Consider the following 22,010-nt stretch of genomic DNA (forward strand, 5'->3'; position numbering starts at 1 on the left):
AAAAATTGAATTTTGTGTATTTTATTTGTTTTCAGATTAAATAAAATGTGTTATCATTTTTTCTGTGTTTTATGGAAAGCTTGTTTATGTACTTTTGTGTATTGTTTTGCGGTTTAAATCACCAACAATGTTTAGGCCTGAGTACCTGGCTTCCAGTAATGTTTCAGTGAGGGGGTCCCCAGATTCCAATAAAGATTCAGTTGGGGTCCCAGGGTTCCTGTAATAATAAAGTGAGGGTCCATAGAAGTCCAATGGTTGGGAACCACTGTTCTAGAGAGTCTAGAGATTCCTTCACACACCCTATGTCTAGGTCTGAGAGCATAGCAGGGGTAGCTCTTCTGCCTGTCCAAATCTAAGGGAGTGACCCGGACCCCTTACCTGAAAGTGATAGCAAGGGTCTGGCTGTTGAATGTATGGCAATCTTCTCAGGAAGCTGAAGAGTCAATGTCAGGATCAGCAAAGCTGTCTGTGGAATGGTGTGCGTCCCAGTACTGGAATGCCCTGTGCACCCCTTAGGGCTATGTTTTGTTTATATACTAACTTATACAGAGTTCTAAAAACAGGCCTGGCATGTGTATGTGTCTAGAAAATGGACACTAACTCCTGTGCTCCTGGAGTGTCAATATAAGTTAGAACATCATGTGCTGAAAATGACAGCCTTGAACAGGGCTCAAACTGCATTGTGTACAAATGACTGATAAAATGTGCTGCGCAACCAACTATTGGCCTGATTTAGAGTTTGTCGGATGGGTTACTCCGTCACAAATGTGACAGATATTCTGTCCGCCGTATTATGATTCCCATAGCATATCATGGGATTGTAATATGTCAGACGAGATATCAGCCATGCTTGTGTTGGAGTAATCCCATCCGCCAAACTCTAAATAAGGCCCTAGAGTCTTCTTGGAAAGAAGCAGCAGATTAAAATGGAAAAACAAGATAAAAGCTGGCTATGCTATAAAATATAAAATGATTAAAATGTGTCTGAATGTAAAAGGCAGAGGCTAGGGCCCTAGTGCTAAAATATGGGTGCCCAAACTGGGTTCTAAAAGCAACCCACAAACTACCTAAATACTTCCAGACTCTGTATGATTGTATTCAGGAGAATGAAGATCTTTCTATTATCCTAAGTAAGATGGAGTTGGCTGCCAAGTTTCAATCAGATGTTACCGTGCTTCCATGAAATCATGCAAACCAGAGGCCACCCAAAGAAGTCTTATCCAGAAATTGTCATTCACAGGGATTTCTGTGTGAAATGGTAAAACGGTGGTAGAGTAATGGAAGGTTCTGCAACCATTTTACCTGAGTTCCGAGAAGAAGTTGTCTATGTTCAAGCATCCTTCTCAGAATTCTAAGGATAAACACACATTTCCCTTTTGTGGCTGGCCCAGGGTCATGGGGCCACATTTGGTAACAACATCCTTACAATTCCAGCCAAGTAAATAAGTATCCTAAAGTTAGAGCAAGCCAAGTCAGCCAAGATAAACTGCATCATTGTTTAAGCTTACATTATTCCCATACGAATGCTCAAGAAATGTAACTTATAACTCATGTAAATATAACTCATAGAAACCTTCAAGATGATTTCTTTACAAGGCTTAATGTCCTTACTGTCATAGAAGGATTTGTTGGTCATCTTGATTTTAAGGATGCATACTTTGACATTCCTATTCAGCCTTAGTTTCTGAAGTTTGATCTGGGGTATTAGCATTGCCAATTCCAGGCTCTTCCTTTTGGATTGGCTGCATCACTGCTGGAGTTCACCAAGTACCAGTTCCTGTTGTGGCACACTTTCAAATATATGATATTACAATGTTCCGGTATTTTTCCTGCCCTCTTTTCAAAGCTCAACATAAACTAGAGATGGTAACTAAGGTTTTGCACTGGTTGGCCTTCTAGATCAATGTCCAGAAGTTGAGCATCCAACCGACTCAAGGAAAGATGGTCATTAGAGCACAGGTCAATACTCTCCTGGGATGTATATTTCTGCTGACAGCGAGAATTGCAGCATGTCCTAGCTACTGACTAAGCCATTTGCTACAGCTCATGTTTGGTTTAGAGTTATAGACCTTTTATCAGCAACATCTGCAGTAGTTCCTTGGGCTCAATTTAATCCCAAGCCAATATTCAGTCATATTGTCACCTGGTGGTCACTGATCTCCTCATTCAGTTGTCGACTGAAATACTGCCAATATAGCAGACATTGTTGGCTGAGGACAGTTTGTCAGTGGAGGATCCAACTTCAGTCCAATCAACCAACAATGCCAGTTTGTGGGGTTAAGGAACCACCTTTGAGGACTTGAAGTTGAAGGGTCCCTGGTCACTGGAGGAAAGTCTCCATTCATCCAATTGGAGGGAATTGGCGGGAGTGTGGCGGGCTCTGCAGGCTTTTGCACCTTACTTAGAAGGGAGGACCACCAATGAAGAGACAAAGTGCTGCCTCAATTGCCAGGGCTGTAAAATGTCCAGAGAGTTGACTGATCATGCAGAATGGATCTTCTCCTATGCGGAGGTCCAGCTAAATAGATATGGGGGTGGACTATATCCAGGACTCCCTGAATTTTCCAGCAGATAGATTGAGTCAGAATCTTCAGTCTTCAGTGAAGTACGATTGGGTAGGTTGGGAATTGTAAGACTTGGCATCCTTGGAGTGGTCTCCCCTACCTTTTTGCCTTTCGCAGTTTGTTGATGTGTGCTGGACTCTGTTTTTGCTGTTTTTGTTACTCTGGGCACTTTACCACTGCTATCCAGTGCTAAAGTGCAAGTGCTCCTATACAAAATGTGTAGGTAATTGGTTTATCCATGATTGGCATATTTGATTTACTGGTAAGTCCCTAGTACAGTGCCAGGCCTGTAAATCAAATGTTACTAGAGGGCCTGCAGCACTGGTTGTGCCACCCACAATAGTACATCTGTAAACATGGCTCAGACCTGCCATTGCAGTGTTTGTGCAGTTTTAAACTGCCCATTCGACTTGGAAAGTGTACCTACTTGCCAGGCCTAAACCTTCCCTTTTCTTACATGTAAGACACCCCTGAGGTAGACCCTAGGTAGCCCCAGGGGCATGGTGCAGGGTATGTTTAAGGTAGGACATATACTAAGGTGTTTTATGTGTCCTAACAGTGAAAAACCACCAAATTCAGTTTTTACTGTTGCAAGGCCTATCCGTCTCATAGGTTAACATAGGGGCTGCCTTTAAATATGATACAAGCATAGATTCCCTTTTAAATATAACGTTTTAGTAAAGTTGATTTTAAGATTGTGTGTTTGAAAATGCCACTTTTAGAAAGTAAAGAAACATAAATGATGGACGGAATGCAGAACCAATCAAATATTCACCCCCAGTCACAGATCTGGGTTTAATCCATCAATTCTTTTGCTCACCATGGCACTTTTAGAAAGTGAGCATTTTCTTGCTTAAACCATTCTGTGACTCTGCCTGTTTGTGGATTCCCTGTCTGGGTCAGCTTGACAGTTGGGCTGTTTACCCTCTCTCTAGACAGTGACACAAAGGGAGCTGGGGTGTGGCCTGCATATTCTGATGAGCCATCTGTGCTAGGAAGGAGGGAAGGAGTAGTCACTTACACCTGAAAGGGCTATGCCTGCCTTCACACAATTCAGTCTCCAACCCCCTGGAGTGTGTCTGGGGCCTGGCCTGGGCAAGGCAGGATTTCACAAACAAGAGAGACCTTTTTTTGAATAAGCCTACTTCAAAGGCCAAAATGGGTATAAGTAGGGCACCCAAAACCACAGACTTTACATCACTTCTGGACATCAAGAGGAACCTCTGCCTGGAGAAGAGCTGAAGACCTGAGGAGAAGTGCTTCCCTGCCTGTGACTGTGCTTTGCGGAGCTATCCTGCAGTTGCTACTTCTGTTTGGTGAAAGGGGAAAAAGATTGGACTTTGTTGTGCATTCCTGCTTGGAAAGAAATCTCCAAGTGCTTGTCCTGAGCTTGCCTCCTGTTGTTGAAGACTCAGGTTGATCAAAGACTTCCCCTGTCAGTACCTGGACTCTCTGCTGAGACTCTTGCCCTACCAAGTGGTGTCCTATCCAGTTCCTGGGGCCTTGACAGGTGAAGCGGGCAGACCAAGATTGAAAATCCACGCACAGACAGCCGTGCAGGGAAAATTCTGACGCAACATCCAAGACGCAGCTGAAGAAACGACACACCGCCGGCTTCGAGGCTCAAATTGACACGGGGCTGGAAGATCGACACTTGCGGCTGGAGAAACGATGTGCCGCATCGCTAGCGGAGGCTTGTAACATCGCAACCCACACAGCGCGGTTTTGCTATCACCGTGTGGCAGGATTTTCGACGCACACCTTGCTGGGTGCTTAAAAACGATGAATGATTGTTTATTTTATTAGTTAATTTAAACCATAAAAGTAATCCTTCAACATAAAACGTAAACAAAACCGTGCTCATACATTAAAACATATAAATTGCATCAAATTTTAAATAACTGAGAGGAAGTATATTTCACAAAGAAGAAGAATCCCTACTTGACTCCGGGTTCTAATACAGTACTTCATAGTCGTCTGGCCGTGTGGCGAATATTACCAACATACCTTTCTATCTTTGTCGTTTTTACTCAAAGTGGGTGGACTATGTCTCTATTTGTGCCCTCCCTATCACAGGCTACTTTCAGCACACGTTATTTTACCGGAGTAAATTTCCAAAAATGTTACCAATCTAATATTCAATATGGTGTTTTGTGGGTTGAATGCTTCGATTAGTGCTTGTCTGCAGGATCTAATCCCTAGGCCGTTTATTTCTTTTTTCAATAAACGTTTTCTATCTTCAGCCAGGGCCGGGCAAATGCAGACCACATGCATCAGGTTTTCTACCACCAGATGACAAAGGCGGCACTCCTGTGCTCCCATTTGTGGTCCTTTCTTCCAAATTGGGAGGAGGTCCGGCGTTGGGACATCGCCCAGCCTAAGCCTTAAAAGCATTGCTTAATTTTCCGTGAATAGGGGGTGGCCAAGAGTGTAGATTCTTTTAGAGTTTTATACGAATTAAGGGTCAGCCAGCCATGCGACCTTTTGGTCAGAGCCTCTTTGTATTTTAACCAACTAAGCAGTTTACATGACTTATTGACTGCTTTGTTAAAAGCGTCGTGGCAAGTGACTGATCCCAAACCCCACCTAGATTCAAGAGACTTACACTCCTTTCCAGATACCTTTTATAGTTTCCTTTGCCTCTTTCCAGGATGATTTCCTGCCAGACCAGTTTGGCTAGAGACCCTTCTTGGGCGCGGCTCAGTTTGTAACAGCATTTGATGAAAGCTCCCGGTCGAGCCAGCGATTGTTTAACCAACATGAATTCTAGTCTGACCTGGGCAGCGGGAGCGTGCCTTGGTAGCCGAAAGACATGCTTGTACGTCTTTATCAAAAGCTTCTCCAAAAGAGTTTCCTCCATACCCCTCATTATTTCTGCCCCATACGAGAGAGCTGGCAATAGTTTGGCTCTCATTATGGCTGTTAAGGGATTCAAGGCGTGACCACAGATTGAATTAGCGAGTTTGCAGAATGTGTAAGCAAGGGTCTGCGCCCTGTTTTTTATTGCTTCTTTTTGAGTCGCAAAGTTGCACCTGGTGTCGACCACGACTCCTAGATATCTGTAAGAGTTTACTTCCTCCAGGGTCTTTTAGTTTAGGAGCCATTTACGCTGGCCACTATGCCCGCGATTGATGGTAATCATTTTGGATTTTTTGTGATTGATTTCCAACTCGTTTACCCTTGCAAACTCTCCTAATTTATTTAGCAGTTTCTGCATGCCTATTCTGGTGTTACTAATTAGTAGTAGGTCATCTGCATATAACATATTAGATAATTGCTGGCTTCCCAAAGAGGAGGAGTGGGATGGATCCACGTTTAGCTTTGTAGACAGATCCACTATATACAGGTTAAAGAGTGTTGGGGCCAATACGCAGCCTTGTTTAACACCAGGTGTTGTTTTAACTGCCCTAGATAAATGAGAGCCACCCCCTAATTTTACCTTCACCCATGTGTCAGAAAAAAATTAATTCAATGGCTTTTAAAATAGTAGCTGGAAGTCCCCAAAGCTGTAGTTTAACCCATAGTTTACCACGGGGAACACAATCGAAGGCAGCTTTAAAGTCGACAAAACACAGGTAGGTGGGGGTCCTGGTTGCTTTTGCTCTATTTGTGATGAGTCCCAGTGCCATCAGGTTCGTAAGTGTTCCTTGATGTTTGGTAAAACCGCTTTGATTGAATGGCAAAATGTTATTGTCTGTAACCCAAGACTGTAGATGTTTTAACACACAGGATGAAAAATACTTAAGGTCGACATCTAGGAGAGCAATAAGTCTGTAGTTGCTTGGGGAAGCTGCGCTCCCTCCTTTGTAGATGGGATGAATTATTGAGCCTCTCCAGGTTGCCGGGACAATTCCCGTTGTGAGCACGCAGTTGAACATCTCAGCCAGGAAATTGGCCCATCTTTCTGTTACCTGTTTAAACAGGGCCTGCAGTAAACCATTAGGCCCTGGGGCGCAATCCGTTCGCGACTTCCCAATTATATTTATTCATTCTGATGCTGAGATCTTTAGGCATTCTGCAACCTCGGGTTCTTGGCTCTCCGAGAACCCTTGGGATTGCGGAGCGATTTCGGTGTCCAATTCCTTTAGATGTGACTTTAGATGGTGTACCCAAGCTTTCTCAGAAATATTTGCGTTATTAGCTGTCACTGGTCCCTTGTCCATTGTGTTGATGATTTTCCAGAATCTTTTGGGGTTGGATGATTAAGATGCGTAATGTAGTTTGGCCTAGAGCGTCTCCTGCTGCAGTTTTTTAAAAGAACATAATTTGCTTTTTAAGAGTTTCCTCTGCTATTGCAGGGCGGCCAATAGTGGACCGTTGTCTGGGAGTGTTCGCATTTGCCTTAATAATTTAGCTACAATTGCTTTCCTTCTCCGTATAGGCTGTGGAAGATATAAAGGGTTTTGGTGGCTCAATTGCGCTCCCTTTCTTGTGCTTCCTACGTTGACTGCATTAATGAGGTTGGTGGCAAAGTTCTCCCAGACCGTTGTCAAATTGGCCCTACCTGTGGCCATTGATTCTAGCCTTAGTAGAGCGTCTTCTGCTTGGGCTACGATGGTATCGGATGACCATTTAAGTCGTTTTAGGTTTTCAGTGCCAAAAGCCCCTTCCAGGGGTACTGCTTTTTCCGGTTTGAGTGGTGATGAGCGGATTCCTATTACCTGAGGCTTGTGATCACTTTCCACTAGGTCCACAATGCTGAAGTTACTCACTAATATGTACAGGGCGGGGGTTACCAGTGTATAGTCTAGGTAGGAGACTGATTTCCCAGAGGATCTTGTCCATGCTGGAGGAATGTCGAGCAGCTTTCAACCATTTAGTGCGAAGAGGCCTATACCTTCACAGGTGCGGATGAAACTCTCACCTAATTTGTCTTTCCTGATTTTAGTTGGGAGAGATTAGGTGGGCACTGTTGCCACTGTTTGGATGTGATTTTCACCAGGCATGTAGAATAGATTGAGATTGAAATCGCCCAATATTAGCCAATATGCTGATTGTACCATGCTTTTCATCCTTATCAATTCGGATAGTAACTTATTAGCTTCAATTATTTTAGTTTTTGGATTGATGTATATATTGACTAGGATCATTAGATCCTGTATATTTGTTTCCCATCCGTCGAGCCTGATAAGTTGGAAGGGTAAGTCTTCCTCCTTGTGCTCTGTGATCTTTGCTCGGATGCTCGTGTTAATGTATGTCACTAGACCTCCCCTTGGCCGGCCAGGCCTGTTCATTTTTATGGCTGGACTGAAATGTTCAATGAATCCTACTAACGGTATTGAATCCATTGTCCAGGATTCCAGTAAAAGTATAATATCAAAGGTGCTAAAAAACTTTGTTACCTCTGGGTCCTCTATTTTCCCGCAGGCCACCTATATTCCACGAGCAGATATTCAATACTCTTTGTGGGGATAATTCCCCAGCTGTTCAGCTGTTACCCGATGCTCCCAAAAGAAGAGCCGGTGGTACCTGTTCCCTTCCAAGGTGGGATCTCTGAACTTGGACCAGCCTTTTTTTTGCCTTCCTGCTTCCAAAATTGGACTTGCAACGGGGATTTGGGAAGCCTTTTCTCGAAAATGGGTTTTGCAGGGCCTCTGCTGTCTGGGGTGGCTGCACATGCACCATGCAAGACGGACCGCATGCCTTTTGGCGTTTCCAGAGGGTGAAAAGCTAATAATGGAGGTGGGTATCGTTCACCTTTGTAGATGCCTACCTCAATACCCCAGGTTTTCAGTAGGTCCTTTCTTTCCAAAGATCTGCATGGGTAGGGCCGGGTCGGCAAAAATACTGAGCGCGGGGTCCGTGTGTTGGCAGCCTCCGGCTTGGATGAATTTAATTGCAGCGATGTCGTCTGAGCCCACGTGCTGTAGATCCGGGAGAGCTTTTATCAGTCTTAGAATAGAGGAGCGATTGAAAATATCGGTGGTAGATCTTGGGATGAACTCCGGAACCCACAGCAACTGGGGGGTTGGTTCATCATTTTGGGTGCCTTCGTGAATGGGCTGGAGTTGCTCTATGTGGTCGGCATGTTCCATGTAGGCCGCTTCGCCCGGCCTTGTGCCAAGGGCATACCTCTTGCCCATCGGATTTGCCTGCGATGTCTGTCTGTGTTGTTCAGGCTTAGTGGTTTTTAGTTTTATGCTCTGGTAGTCCTCTTGGGGTCTATTACGATTATCCAAGGGTTTGCTATGCACAGCGTGAGGCCCCATCTGGGGCTTTGTTAGCTGGACCGCCCCTATTATGATAGAGGGGGTTTTGGGTCCTGCTTTTGTGTTACTGTTAGTGCTTGCTGAGACGTAGATATCACTGTTCTGCCTACCACTTGGAACCAGATGCTCCCAACTTTGCTCATGTGAGATGATTTCAGTGGTCTTTGGGATGGATAATTGAAGTGCTCGAGCAGATCGTCTTCCTTTTCTTGCCCGTTTGCGTTCTCTTTTTGATAGAATCCGTGAAGGGGGTTTCTCGCCATTCCCGGGTTTGATAGTGTCTTGCGATGGGAAATAATTCTCCATATCTTCCATTCTAGGGCTAACTGAAGCATTACTTTCTACCTGAGCGATTTTCTCTCTTATGCTCGATGGTACAACTGTTTGGGGTGAGCGAGGATTTTCCTCTTGATTTTGTGCCAGCGGGACAGCTGTTAACAAGGTAGAGAGGGGAGTTATATGAATATGTTCATCCTTCCGGGCGGAGGCGATTTCTTTAAGTATACCTTCTAGGATTTGCGGCAGTTGAGACAGTTTATCTGCCACCTCCTTGCAGGAGCAGATAGTAAAGTCGTTGGCTTGATTAGTTTGTGCCCTTGTAATTAAGGCATTTAGATCTTCCAGCTTGCTGTCGATACCGGAGACAAATACTGCCATTGTATTTAACAGGTCTACCTGAATGTCCATTTTATTTGAGTGGAACTGCAGGGCCATAACTGTAGCTTTCATTGAGTTTAGGATTGCAGCCCACATATCGTTTGCCCTTGCCATGTCCGGGGGACGTGGTTGTAATTGAGGTTGCAGATTGAATTTGTAATCTATGCTAGAGGTACTTCCGGTTTTGGTTACTTTAATTGTTTTGCGGGCATGGATCTGAGCGACTATCTCAGTTTCTTTCTCGGGTGTCCTAGATGGGTAACCCTGTTCTGTATTCCAGTGTTCTAATTCCTCATTTTCACATCCAAGTGCTGGGAAGGAATGGAGTTTGGCGTTTTGGCACAGGGGGGCGTCTTGCCAGGGATTGTGTTCTAGGATTTCCGCAGTTGCTACCATCTCTGAGTCCAGAATTGATTGGTTTGCTGGACTGGCTGTTCGGTGGAGCATTTCGCGATGTATACTGGCGTTCCTTAAGGATCTCACTAGCCCCGAAGTGGAGGGCGCTCCTGGTGTCAGAGTGCGGGGATCCTGTACTGCATCCATGCCATCTGGGTTCAGGGGCTGCTTCCTCACAATTACTATTACTGGTGAAAGTGGAACAGGGGTGGGAGCAGGTGAGTTCACTCTGAGACTCTCTCCGGGGGTTCCTGATATTTGCAAGTCGGGGAAGAGCGATAGGTTGTGCCCCAAGAATTGGTAACTTGGAACCAGTGATCTAGTCCTTTTTTTGGCAGTTGGAGTTGTAACCGCAGCAAAGTAGTCGGTTATCTTGTGGAAATTAGCCTGTGAGTTCCCCACTTCCATAGCATCTGGATCCCCCCAGATTATTTCTTCTGTGCGGGAGGAATGTTCAACCTGTACCCCGCCAAGGCCGTGGTCTGTCGGGTGTCTCCTGCAGGAGATGGGGTGGTCCGGGCCCCGGCCACTGCCTGCTCTCCTTTTTACTGCTGTGCAGTCCGTGGTTGGTTCTCCTTTCCTTTTTCTCTTCGTTAGATTTACGGGTTGACTTCGGGCCTTGCCTGATCTCATGCTCCTACCCCCAGATGAATTACTTGTGGAGGGTCTACTCAGATCTTCTGGAGTTTCCAGTTGAGAGAGGCTGTGGTTGCTTTCACTTTTCTTGTTGCGTCATCAAGTGCGAGCGTCAGTGAGCTCTGTTGCTTTCTGCCTGCTACTTGCTGCCCTCTCGCTGTCCGTTACTGATGGAATCTGGACACTGGACGCACGCTTCCACACTTCCTCACTCCCACACTCTGCTCCGCACTGTCGGTGTGCAGCTGGTCCCGTCCTGGGTGTCAGCGCTGCCTGGCAGGTGTGGTGGTCTGGTCTGGTCAGGGTTCCGGAGTCTGATCAGGTAGGGCTGTGCAATTTAGAGCTGAGGCAGACGTTGTAGGAGCTGCTGAGGGGCTGCAGAAGTCACCTGCCAAAGATTACGATGATCTTAAGATCCTGGAGCCACCTCCACCTCCCTATCACTCCCCATGAAACTTGCCGCACTAAGACAGGCAGGCAGGGCAGGGGAGGGGTGGGGTGGAGCAGAGCTAGCGTATGGGGTAAGTGGCAAACCCCTTCGAACCCCTTGGAAACCCCTTGGTTTTCCTCAGCCCTTGCACCCCTCGCCCCCCGCAAGCAGCACCCGCGTTCGGTCCGCTTCCGCAAGGGTCCGCGGGGGGTTGCGCGGGGCCGCTTTTGCCATATGGGGTCTGGCTGGTGTTTGGATGCTTCTCTGGTCTGCTCGCCTCTGGGCTCCCGCCACTGATCTTGATGGGGGCGGTGAGGCCGGCGCGCTCTCCCGGCGCTCTCCCGGCGCTCTCCCGGCTCCTGACGCCTGCTACCTGAATCCCGATGCCGGCGCTTCGCTACGCCTTACTGAGATTCAGGGTTTTCGGGGGTTCGGGGCTTCTTCCCACACCGATTCCAGGTCCCGGCGATCCTGGGAGGGCAGTGGACTGGTGGGCTGGTGGGCTGATGGGCTGAGTGGCCCAAAAACCTCCGGCGGCCCAGAAACCTTCGGCGTGACAGCGTGACGGGGTCAGCGGTGAGAGCCACTCGGGCTGTACTTGCGGCAGTGCACACACTAGAACGCTTAGTTGCTGTGACTGTAATTGACTGTCTCCAAGTCAGCTACCAGGTAAAGCGCTGCTGCTGTGCTGGCCCAGATCACCCTCCTCATAGTGTCCTCAAACATGCGCTGTTTTTTCAGAATCTGTCTATTCGCCCGGGATCCAGTTTGTTCCTTTGTGTGTTCCTTCGGTTGTCTGTTGTTGATATCTTAAAAACGAGGCAATGCCTGCCCGGACCCCAGTGCTGCCCAGATCGACACATCACTGTCCTGCGGAGAGGAAAACCAACGCACGCTGACCTAACCGGGGAAGGAGAAACGACGCACAATGTCACTTGCGGGTGAGAAATCGACGCACCATTTACCTTTTTCGATACACACGCAACAGTGTTTTAGCTGTTTACAGAAGGATTTAAGAGTCTTTTGCTTTTAAAATTAATACCTTGACTTGTGTATGTTGGATTTTTGTTGTTTTGGTCTTGTTTTGTCTAGATGAATATTTCTAAACATGCATTGTGTCATTTTGTGGTGTTTTCATTAAGTTACTGTGTGTGTTGGTACAAATACTTTACATACTAGAACTCTGAATTTAAGCCTGCCTGCTCGTGCCAAGCTACAAGGGGATGATTGGGGGTTAGCTGAGGGTGATTCTCTTTTACCGTGACTAGACTGTGGGTTCTTGCTTGGATAGGGGGTAACCTGACTGCCAACCAAAGAACCCATTTCTAACAGGAATTCAGCTAGATATGATTGTATTTCAGGCCCCCCTAGATATAGCTCTTTGTGTTACCTCACAAGAAGATGTTTCCAGTCTTCTGTTAAGAGGTGTGGTGTCCACAGATTTGGGCAGTGGATGCTTTTTCAATTTTCTGGCCTCAGGGCACTCTGAATGCCTTTCCCCCAATTCTCTCCTCCTGAGGGTGCTTCAGAAGATTCAGTAGGAGAAGAACAGAGTGTTATTAGTGGCTCTATTCTGGCTGAGATGTCTATGATTTTCTCTGCTAATATCCATAGTGAGAGATCACTTTCTGCACCACTCAGTGCAGCTGTCTTCTCTCCAGGTCACATGACCATTGCTTCAGAACGCTTGTATCGAGTTGACTGCTTGCCTTTCGAGTGTGTAGATGTTGAATGCTTAACTTGTTCAAAGTTAGTTGCATTGGGTATTCAGTTGCCTAGAAAAACATCTACTATGCATTTTTCTACCAAGAACTGGACTTCTTTCTTTCAAAAGTTTTACATGCATCTACAGTAAATCCTTTTCAAATACTTTGAAGATTTTGAGGATGAGATTTTTAAAGAATTGGATCCATCAACTTTGGCCACTTTTGCATCAGCTATGAAAGTTATTAAGGTTGGAGATGATTGTGCTCGAATTTCACCTTTACTGGTTAGATAGTTGAAAAGGTCAGTGGTTCAGAAGCCATGCTCTTGTTGTTAAATGCTCTTCAACAACACCCTTTTGAATCCTTGGAACTAGCAGAATTGCCATGGCTTTCAGCTAAAATGCCTTTCCTAAATTTAATTAATTCAGCTAAATGAATAGTTGGGATTATTTACAGATCCTGTGGTTTGAAAACATAATCCCAAGTTTGTTCCTAAGTTGAATTTTTAAAGAATGAATGTTTTTAGCGCTTATAAACTAAAAGCGCCGCTCGGGTTACCTGGTCGCACCTCGACCAGGGCAATGTCAAAGTTTCAAGCCAACCGCGATGGAGCCTTGCTCGGCTACAGCAAACGGGAGGCCTTGTCAAAAGTTTACCTTCGGACTTAAGCCCTCATTACGAGTATGGCTGTCCTTGGACTGCTAGACTCGCATTGGCGGTCTTACCACCGCTAGGCTGATGGTAAAAACCATCATATTACGACTTCAGCAGTTTGGCCAAAGCCAAACCCCTGAAACGCCGCCCATACCGCCAGGGTGGTCAGACCGCCAGGCCAAAGGTGAGCAGCTCCGGCCCGGCGGTAGCCGTATTAGCACCATCAGTATTATGACTCGGCAGACCTCCAGCATTTTGTGGCGGTCGCACTGCCACGAAAATACTGGCGGTCATGCACCCGCCAACAGGAATCTCCATTACTGTCGCTGGCAGACACACCCCCACACAAGCACACACCTACATTCACACACCCCCACTCACCGACGCATTTTCTCACATACACCCCCACACACTCACACCCAAACACACACTCAGATACACCCATTCACTTACACACATGCACTCAGACACATACACTTGCATGCACGCACTCAAACTGACACCACCTTCCCCCCCTCCGCAGTCACACAACCATACACGCACTCACACACATGCACAACACCCCTCCCCCCCTCTGCATGCACACACTCACAAATGCACACACAGACACCCCATGACCCCCGCATTCATACACAACCTCCACAGCAAGCCAATTTTGACTCAACATTTTCGAATTGCCTTTCCAAGAGGCCCCGGTTAAATCCTGGAAGTCTGGGGCTCTGGAGCTTTTCAGCGGGCTGAACCTGCAAGTCAGGTTGGGTTGCGGTCGATGTAATTCGGCTTGGCTCTCGACGGCGGGTCGGTCCCTTTAAGGAGTTTTTTACCAAAAGATCTCCAATCTTCTCCAAACTTATGAATCTTCTTCCAGAAGTTCTTGGAAGGTCCTTTAGGAGTCCACAGCTAACACCAAGGTTCCAGACACTCTGAGTTGCACCTTGAGGGCTAGTACTCTAACTCCCAGACTGCACCTGGCTCAAACTCCAAAATGACCACTGGGCAGTGGTCAGCTGGTCAGCTTCTTCAGGATTCAATGCAGGGGACTTTGGTTAGCTATTTCTCACCAGTCGCAAACAGGGAATCCCTTATTGAACTAGTTGAAGCCAGGCAAAGTACTTTTTGTAGTGAAGCCCAAGTATGCAGCTGGTTCAGTCCTTCAGAGTACAGTGTCCAAGTGCAGGTTAGTGGTCCAGCAGGGCAGTCCTTATTCTGATGTTTTTCATTGTAGGGATCTGAAGTGCGGGTGCAGCTCTGCCATATTTATCCTTGCTCCTGGGGTGAAAAGCAGGGGGGGGGCGACTGTTCAATCACAGACAGGCTACTACCCCCTTAGATGGCCACTTCCTGCCAGGCCTGCCTTTAAAATGACCCTATGAACCTCAGCAGTGCACCTATGGGGCCACTACCTATGCCCGGGTCCCTAAACCTACAAGCCATAGTAAATACTAGGGACTTATAGGTAGGTAGATACTGCCAATTATAATTAGCCTAATTTGCATACTCATTTTAATCAGAGCACAGGCCCTGTGACTGGTTAGCAGTACCCGGGCCACCATCAGAGTCAGGAAACACCAGCAAAAAGTGAAAAATGGAGTCAAAAGGTTAGGGGGCTTCTGCAATCAGCCCAGTTTTCTCACAATTCTCTTTGAATTTGTCACAAGAAATTGTTCTGCCTGTATTTTCTGATTCTGATTCGGTGTCATTATCTCTAGACATGAAAATGGCTTTCACGTTTTATCTAGACAAAATAAAGGAGATTAGATTGTTTCCCTCTCTTTTTACTTCCAATGGCTCTGTCAGTAAAGGTTAAAAGGAAACATCGCAGTCAATTAATTGATGTGTCAAGCACAACATTTCACAGGTGAATAAGTCCTAGGTAGAGGTTGAAGGTAGATCAACAAGAGCAGCTTTAGGCCCTGCTTTATACTTTTTAGTGCAAAACTGCACCAACGCAGGTTTGCACCAAAACGTTTAGCACCGGCTTACACTATTTCTGAGCACCAGCAGGGCACCATATTAATGGAATAGTGCAAGCCGATGCAAAGGGTAACCTAGTGTAAAAAAAATGACGTTAGCTGGGTGGGGTTGGTGGTATGGAAGAAGGGGGTTTTGTGCCAGAAAATGACATTAGGCGGGTTAGAGTAAATAAAAAATATGACTCTCACCAGCCTAGCATCATTTTCTGATGCAAAACCATCCATACCACATTACTCCTGTCTTAGAATAGACAGGCCTCATGCTCACCACCCTAATGGCCAGCACAGGGGACCAGGGTTCCCTGGGCATGACCACTGCACCCAGTGCCATGTAGGGGGGCCCATTTCAGGGCCCCCAATGGCACTTTAAACAAAAATTAAAATTCTTACCTGTAATTACCTATACTTACATGGGATGGCGTTCCCATCCTCTGCTGTCCCTCTGGTGTGGGTGGGGGTGTCCCTGGGGCCTAGGGGAGGCACCTGTGGGCTTATTCCATGGTGGTCTACCATGGAAATAGGCCTACAGGTCCCCTAACACCTGCTCTGACCTAGCCTTCAAATAAAAACTTTGCACCATTATATGACCCCTCCTCCCCAGTGCGTTATTTTAGCATGGGGATAAATATGGAGCTAAGGCCATAGAGTAATTTTTTGCACGGGAACGCATACTTTGCATCTCATTGACGCAAAGTAGGTTTCCACTTCCAAAAAATGACTTTAAGTCCATAAATTTGGCACAAGACGTGTCTAGCACCAAAGTATAAATATGGAGTTAGGTTTGTGCCGAATTTGCGTAAAGAAAATGACGCAATTTCGGCGCAAATTCAGTATAAGTATGGGCCTAAGATGGAAATGGGTGGTGCCTCTCTCCAGGAAATATGTCGAGCAGAAACTTGACCTTCACCCCATATGCTTGTGAAACATTATAGGGTTAGCTTATCTGAAGATACATTTATTACAGCTATTTTGAAATCAGCAGTGATTTAACTGATGATGTGTTTATGATATTTTTTCTGAAGCATTACTTGTCAGTGCAATTTATGTTGGATGAGGAGGATGCAGATTAAGGGAGTGTTGGACCTAGCCATTTTTGCAGGTTTATCCCCAGACTTTTTGCTTTTTGCCCCCTTTTTTTCTGACCCTCTTTTTGATTCTAGGCCGCTGGGCACTTTACCGCTGCTCATCCATTGCTAAAGTGCATTTGCCCTCAGTGTAAATTGTGATTATGATTGGCTATTCATAAATGGCATACTTGATTTACTAGTAAGTCTCTAGTATAGTGCACCATGTGTGCTGTGGGCCTGTAAATCAAATGCTGCAGCACTGATTGTGTCACCCACATGATTAGCCCTGTAAATATTCCTCAGACCTGGCATTGCAGTGTCTGTGTCTGCAGTTTTAAACTGCCAAGTCGACCTGTCAAGTGCACCCACTTGCCAGGCACAAATTCTCCCTTTCAGTCCATGTAAAGCAACACTTAGGTAGGCTCAGGGTAGCACCATGTCCAGGGTGCAGTGTATTTAAAAGGTAGAACATGTACTGGTGTGTTTTACATGTCCTGATAGTGATAGTGATAGTGATAGTGCAATACTGCCAAATTCAGTTTTCAAAGTCTATCTCTCCTGTAGATCAACATGGGGATTGCCTTGAAATATCTCTCAAGTCTAATTTACCATTGGGAGCAGATAGAGATGCGGAGTTTGGGGTCTCTGAACTCACAATTTAGAAATATATATTTTATTGAAGGTGGTTTTTAAATTGTGTGTTTGAAAATGCCACTTGTAGAAAGTGGGCATTTTCTTGTTTAACCATTCTGTGCCTCTGCCTGGCTGTAGAATACAAGTCTGGGTCAGGATGGCAGTAGGACTGGTTGTAAATTCACTCTAGCCAGTCTCATAAAAGGAGCTGAGGTGTGCCCTGAATATCCTGATGGGTCTTCCTGAGCTAGAGTGCTGGGAGGAGCTGCCACTTGGACCTGAATATGGCTGTACCTGCACTTACACAATACAGTCTCCAACCCTCAGAAGTGTGACCAGTACCAGAGCAGGAAAGGAAGGATCCTGTGATCAACAGAGACTTTCCTTTGAGGTTTGCCTGCTTCAAAAACAGAAATGAGTATAAGTAGTGGACCCAAAACCCCAAACTTTTAGAACATTTCTGGATCAAGAGGAGACTCTGCCAAGGAGAGGAGCTGAAGAGCCGTAAGGAGGAGTACTGCTCCATTGCTGTGTGGGCTTTGCTGGGTTGGCCTGCAGTTGCTGCATCTGCTTTGGAGAGGACAAAGTGTGGACTTTGCTGTGTATCATGCTTGTTACATTTCCCAAGGGCTTGGACTGAGCTTGCCTCCTGTTAAGAAGTCTCAGGCACAGCAAAGACTTCACCTAACAGCCTCTGGGCTCTCGTGCTAAGGACCCTGACTCACCAGGTTGTGCCCACTCCAGTTCCTGGGCACTTTGAAGTGAAAACTGGCATAAAAAAAGAAGGACCAGACACATCAACTCCAGACGACCCTAGGACTGACACTAGTGCCTGACTCCGTGCTGCTGCCTACACCCAAACAACAACCGTGACTGACGCTGCTGGTAAGATGCCACTGCAGCACCTCTGAAGTCCTGCAACAATGTGAGTCCCGAGTGTCATGTTGTTGAAGTCTGTGACACCCAACTTCAACGTGGTGCCTCCGGCCTCATGGTGTGACTGCGACCCTGTGAAGTTGCCTAAATGCATCTTGGCCGGCTGGTCTCATCGACTCCACAGGATTATAAGGAACTGATGCCTTGCCGCCAAAGCCGCCTCACCGATGAGGCCCCCAAAAGGAACTGATGTCTCATCTCTGTAACAAACTGACGCCTCACCTCCTGCATAGCAGCACAGAACTGACACCGCACCGGCTTCAGCGACGCCTCACCTACTCAACTTTGTGCTATGTCTTTGACTCTGCCTTGTTTCTAAGGTACTGTACCTTGGGTCCATGTGACTCTGTGACCGGCGCTGCACTCCCTCATCAGTGGCACCGGATTGTTGGGAACGACTCCATCATGACCCTGTGATAGCACCAGTTGCAGCTATTGTATTTCTACGTGCTTTATTGGAATTTAATCTTTAAAAATTCATATCTTTGAGTATGTATGTTGTTTTTTTGTCATTTCGATCTTGTTTTACTTAGATAAATATTGACTATTTTTAAACTAGTCTGGTGTCCATTTGTAGTGTTTTCAATGTGTTACTGTGTGTGTAGGTAAATAATACTTAACACATTGCCTTTCAGATGACTCTGACTGTTCGTGCCAAGCTACCAAGTGGGTGAGCACAGGTTATCTTAGGAGTGTGACTCCCTTACCCTGAATAGAGTGAGGGCCCCTACTTGGACAGGGTGCTAACTAACTGCTAGAGAACTAATTTCTAATAAGGAGTAGTGGCCCAATTTCCTAACAGTAATCTTCATTGCCGTGATTTATAGTCCTCCTCCTCACAGTCCACCATGGTCCTGCCCTTTTCTTTTGCACCTCCAATCATGTACTTGTGAATGTACAGGAAGTGGGAGAGGAAGGATGAGTATTATTGTGAAGGAATGGATATAGAAGAAAGCTTTGTATACAGGGACCTTTGGTCCTGGTGTTTGGTATAACTTCCTATTGGAGGTAGAAACACCTCATAATGTTTGGGTTGGGATGAGGAGGACTAGGATCAGGGCAATAAAGATTCCCACAAAGTAATTGAGCCATTGTCTTTTTACCCATTCATACATTCTTTTTTTTATCAGTGTATCCTTTACCTTTGCTCCCACACAACCTGCTCTTTACACTAATTCATTCTTCTTTTCACCATTTGTCCCCTTTTATTTTTGCCATTTGTTTCACCCTTCCATTTACCCTTCATTTCCCCCCATTTCTTTCTCCTCATCCTTATTCTCTACATACCCTTTGTGAGAAAGTGGATCATTGCTTGACTGGGGTGTGCGCCCTGGTCAAGCAACGGCCACAAACCCTTACAGTGTGAAACACAAAAAGTCACACAATTACCGATGCTTCACACAAAAGCCCTCAGCCTTAACATTGAGGCAATGTGTAACGTACTTATGCATCACACAAACAGTAAACAAAACACAAAAAAACTCAAACTAATTTAGAAAAATAGAGAACATTTTAATAAATTATTTGACGCAAATTCAGTCGATTTAGGATTTTTGTTTTAAGTTTAAATTTAAAAATAGTGCCTAAAATATAAAAGTGCCATCCAGGGACATCTGGTTGTGCTAGACTATATAAGATATTCAGAAAATATCTGAAAAAGTAGCGGGCAAGGCTGTAGGAGTGTCCAAGAAGAGAGTGTCATTGGACCGAAGCCACATTGAAGATTTTTACCTTTGGACTTAGTCGTCAAAATGGAATTAAAAAAATCTTAAGTGGGATGAAAACAGTTCCACGAGGTCGGATACCCCTTTGGCGAAGGACAGCTGAAATGGATTTGCTGCTGTGGAGAAGAACGTAGTGGAAGAAGCCACAAAGTCAATCCAACTAGAGATGCACCTCAGGTAGATAGGTGAGCAGGTTGGTCCTGGTTTCCTCATGGTTCTCAGACCACTTTTTTGGCCTCACTGTCTGTCCCCAGTTTTGGTATATGTCCATCTGGGCACCTTTGGCACACCAACCAAGAGTCCAGACGGAGTCCTTCCAGGTACAGCAGCAATCTGGTAGAGTGCACAGCAGGGCGCACAACAGCAGGCAGTCTTATGAGAGTCCTTCTGCAGGTCCTGAAGTGAGCTGAATAGTGGGTCTAAGAGCCCTAGTTTTATACTCTAGTGCCCCTCTCCTAGAAGGTGGAGAAGTTTCTGCAAAGATTACTTGAAGTTCTGGGAGTTTCCTCTCTCCCCTGCCCTGGCTCCAATGTGGGTGTACTGACTACAGAGGGTCATTAGAACTATTGTGAGGAGACAGGCCACATCTTTTTCATTTGCAAGTGGTGCTGTACTTAGCTCCACCCCCACTCCCATTTCTCAAAGCTACATTTTTAAAATGGTAATGATAAATCCGACTTTACCAATAAAGAGGGTGTATCATTACAGTGCCATAGGTACCAACATGATGAATCTACCTCCTCTCATTTAGGAATTACAGCCTAATACATTTAATACGGGCCCCCAATGTTATCTGATGGGAGACATAGGCCTCATAGTAGTGAAAAATGAATGTAAAACTACCTTTTTACTATAAAGCACCCTGCCTATGGCCTTCCTAGGGCCTAACTTAGGGGTCACATATGTAATAAAACAAGAGCTTGAGGCTTGGCAAGGGGTTTAAATGCCAAGTCGACATGGCCGTGTGACACTGCATTCAAATTGCTATGGCAGCCTGGGACATTTTGGTATTTTAAAGTGCTATTTCAGTAGGTGGCATAATAAGTGCTACAGGCCAACTAGTAGCATTTAATTTACAAGCCCCGGGTATATGGCATACCACTCTACAAGGGATGTATAATTAAATTAAATATGCTAATCAGGTATATGCCAATCAAACCATGTTTAGGGGAGTGGTCACACACACTTCAGAACTGGTTACCAGTGCTAAAGTGTACGGAGTCTTAAAGCCAACAGAAGCAAAAATACAGAAAAATGGAGGCAAGCAAGCAAGAGGTTTGGGGAATACCACCCTAGGACTACCAGTTCTAACTGCCTTTTTTCTTGCATTTAACTCTTCAATTTGCTCTACGTGAGTCTCAACTCTTTCGTCCTTTTCATCACTTTCCCTTCTCCATGCCTGCGACTGTGTGGCAGGCTTTGGAAACTACCACAGAACATAACAAGACATGACATGATGTAGCATTCTAATCTTGGTCTGTCTATCCATTACTTCCATAATAACCCCCTTCTGTTATTCATAATGATACAAACATTTCTCCTTGTTCAAATGGACGTCTTTTCAAATGCTGGGAAGAAAACACAAGAGATGGCAGAACGCTATACTGGTTCAACAGATTTAATTAAATGCTGATTTTTTATATTCTAAAGTGTGGATGAGTGCTGATTCTGTTTTTAACTGTTATAATGCCACAATAATTTGGATGTAAGAAGAAGCTTGGATGGGTATTTTATGTTTTCATATTCTTGGATGAAAGTATTCAAAGTTGAACAGTGTCCTTCCATAACATCCAAAAAACTCTATCTCTCTGCTTTTTTATTACTAGGTAATTCTCAAAACACAACTATGCAGACACCAGCAGAAAAGAATGCCAATGAATCTTGTCTTTGTGCTCAAGGCTCATGTGATTATGGATGGGTGCAGTATAAGAATGCTTGTTACAAGCGATTCAATGAAATAGTGTCTTGGCCAGAAGCAGAGGTAAGAGGTCCACACATGCCCTGATAAATTTGAAGGCCTTTATTCACTCAAACATTATATGGTGATTGCATGTCTCAAAAGAGAGATTGAGTCTACTAAGCATTGTAAAGGTCTACGGATGCAGAGGTAAATTACATTATTTAGTAAGAATGGGCAATAAACTATTGGAGATGCTGATCAGGGCTGATTACATTTCTCCACCTCCATGTCCTTACATAACGCCCTGTGTTTAATCACCTGCCAAAACATACTACTAATAATAATAATAATAATATCAATAATAATAACAATAATAATAATAGTTTTTCAAAGTTCTATCTTTTTTCTATGTATGCATATTAGTGATGGCCACCACTGCATTAACCTTGTAAGATACAGAAGACCAATCCAATATGTCCTGCCTATAAGGGTATTTTTAAACATGTTCTCAAGCTACTGTATACA

General features: G+C 45.2%; 1 long non-coding RNA gene across 1 annotated transcript in view; it reads left to right on the forward strand.

Annotated features, from left to right (window-relative positions):
- Window positions 1–21,561, forward strand: part of LOC138288469 (uncharacterized) — an 86,655-nt gene extending 65,094 nt beyond the window's left edge. The window contains exon 3 of the long non-coding RNA XR_011202407.1: window positions 21,412–21,561. This is a non-coding gene — a long non-coding RNA (uncharacterized lncRNA). The remainder of the gene's footprint in view (window positions 1–21,411) is intronic.
- Window positions 21,562–22,010: the final 449 nt, after the last annotated feature.

The sequence above is a fragment of the Pleurodeles waltl genome, chromosome 4_1 (genome assembly GCF_031143425.1).
Source record: "Pleurodeles waltl isolate 20211129_DDA chromosome 4_1, aPleWal1.hap1.20221129, whole genome shotgun sequence".
Classification (NCBI taxonomy): Eukaryota; Metazoa; Chordata; class Amphibia; order Caudata; family Salamandridae; genus Pleurodeles; species Pleurodeles waltl.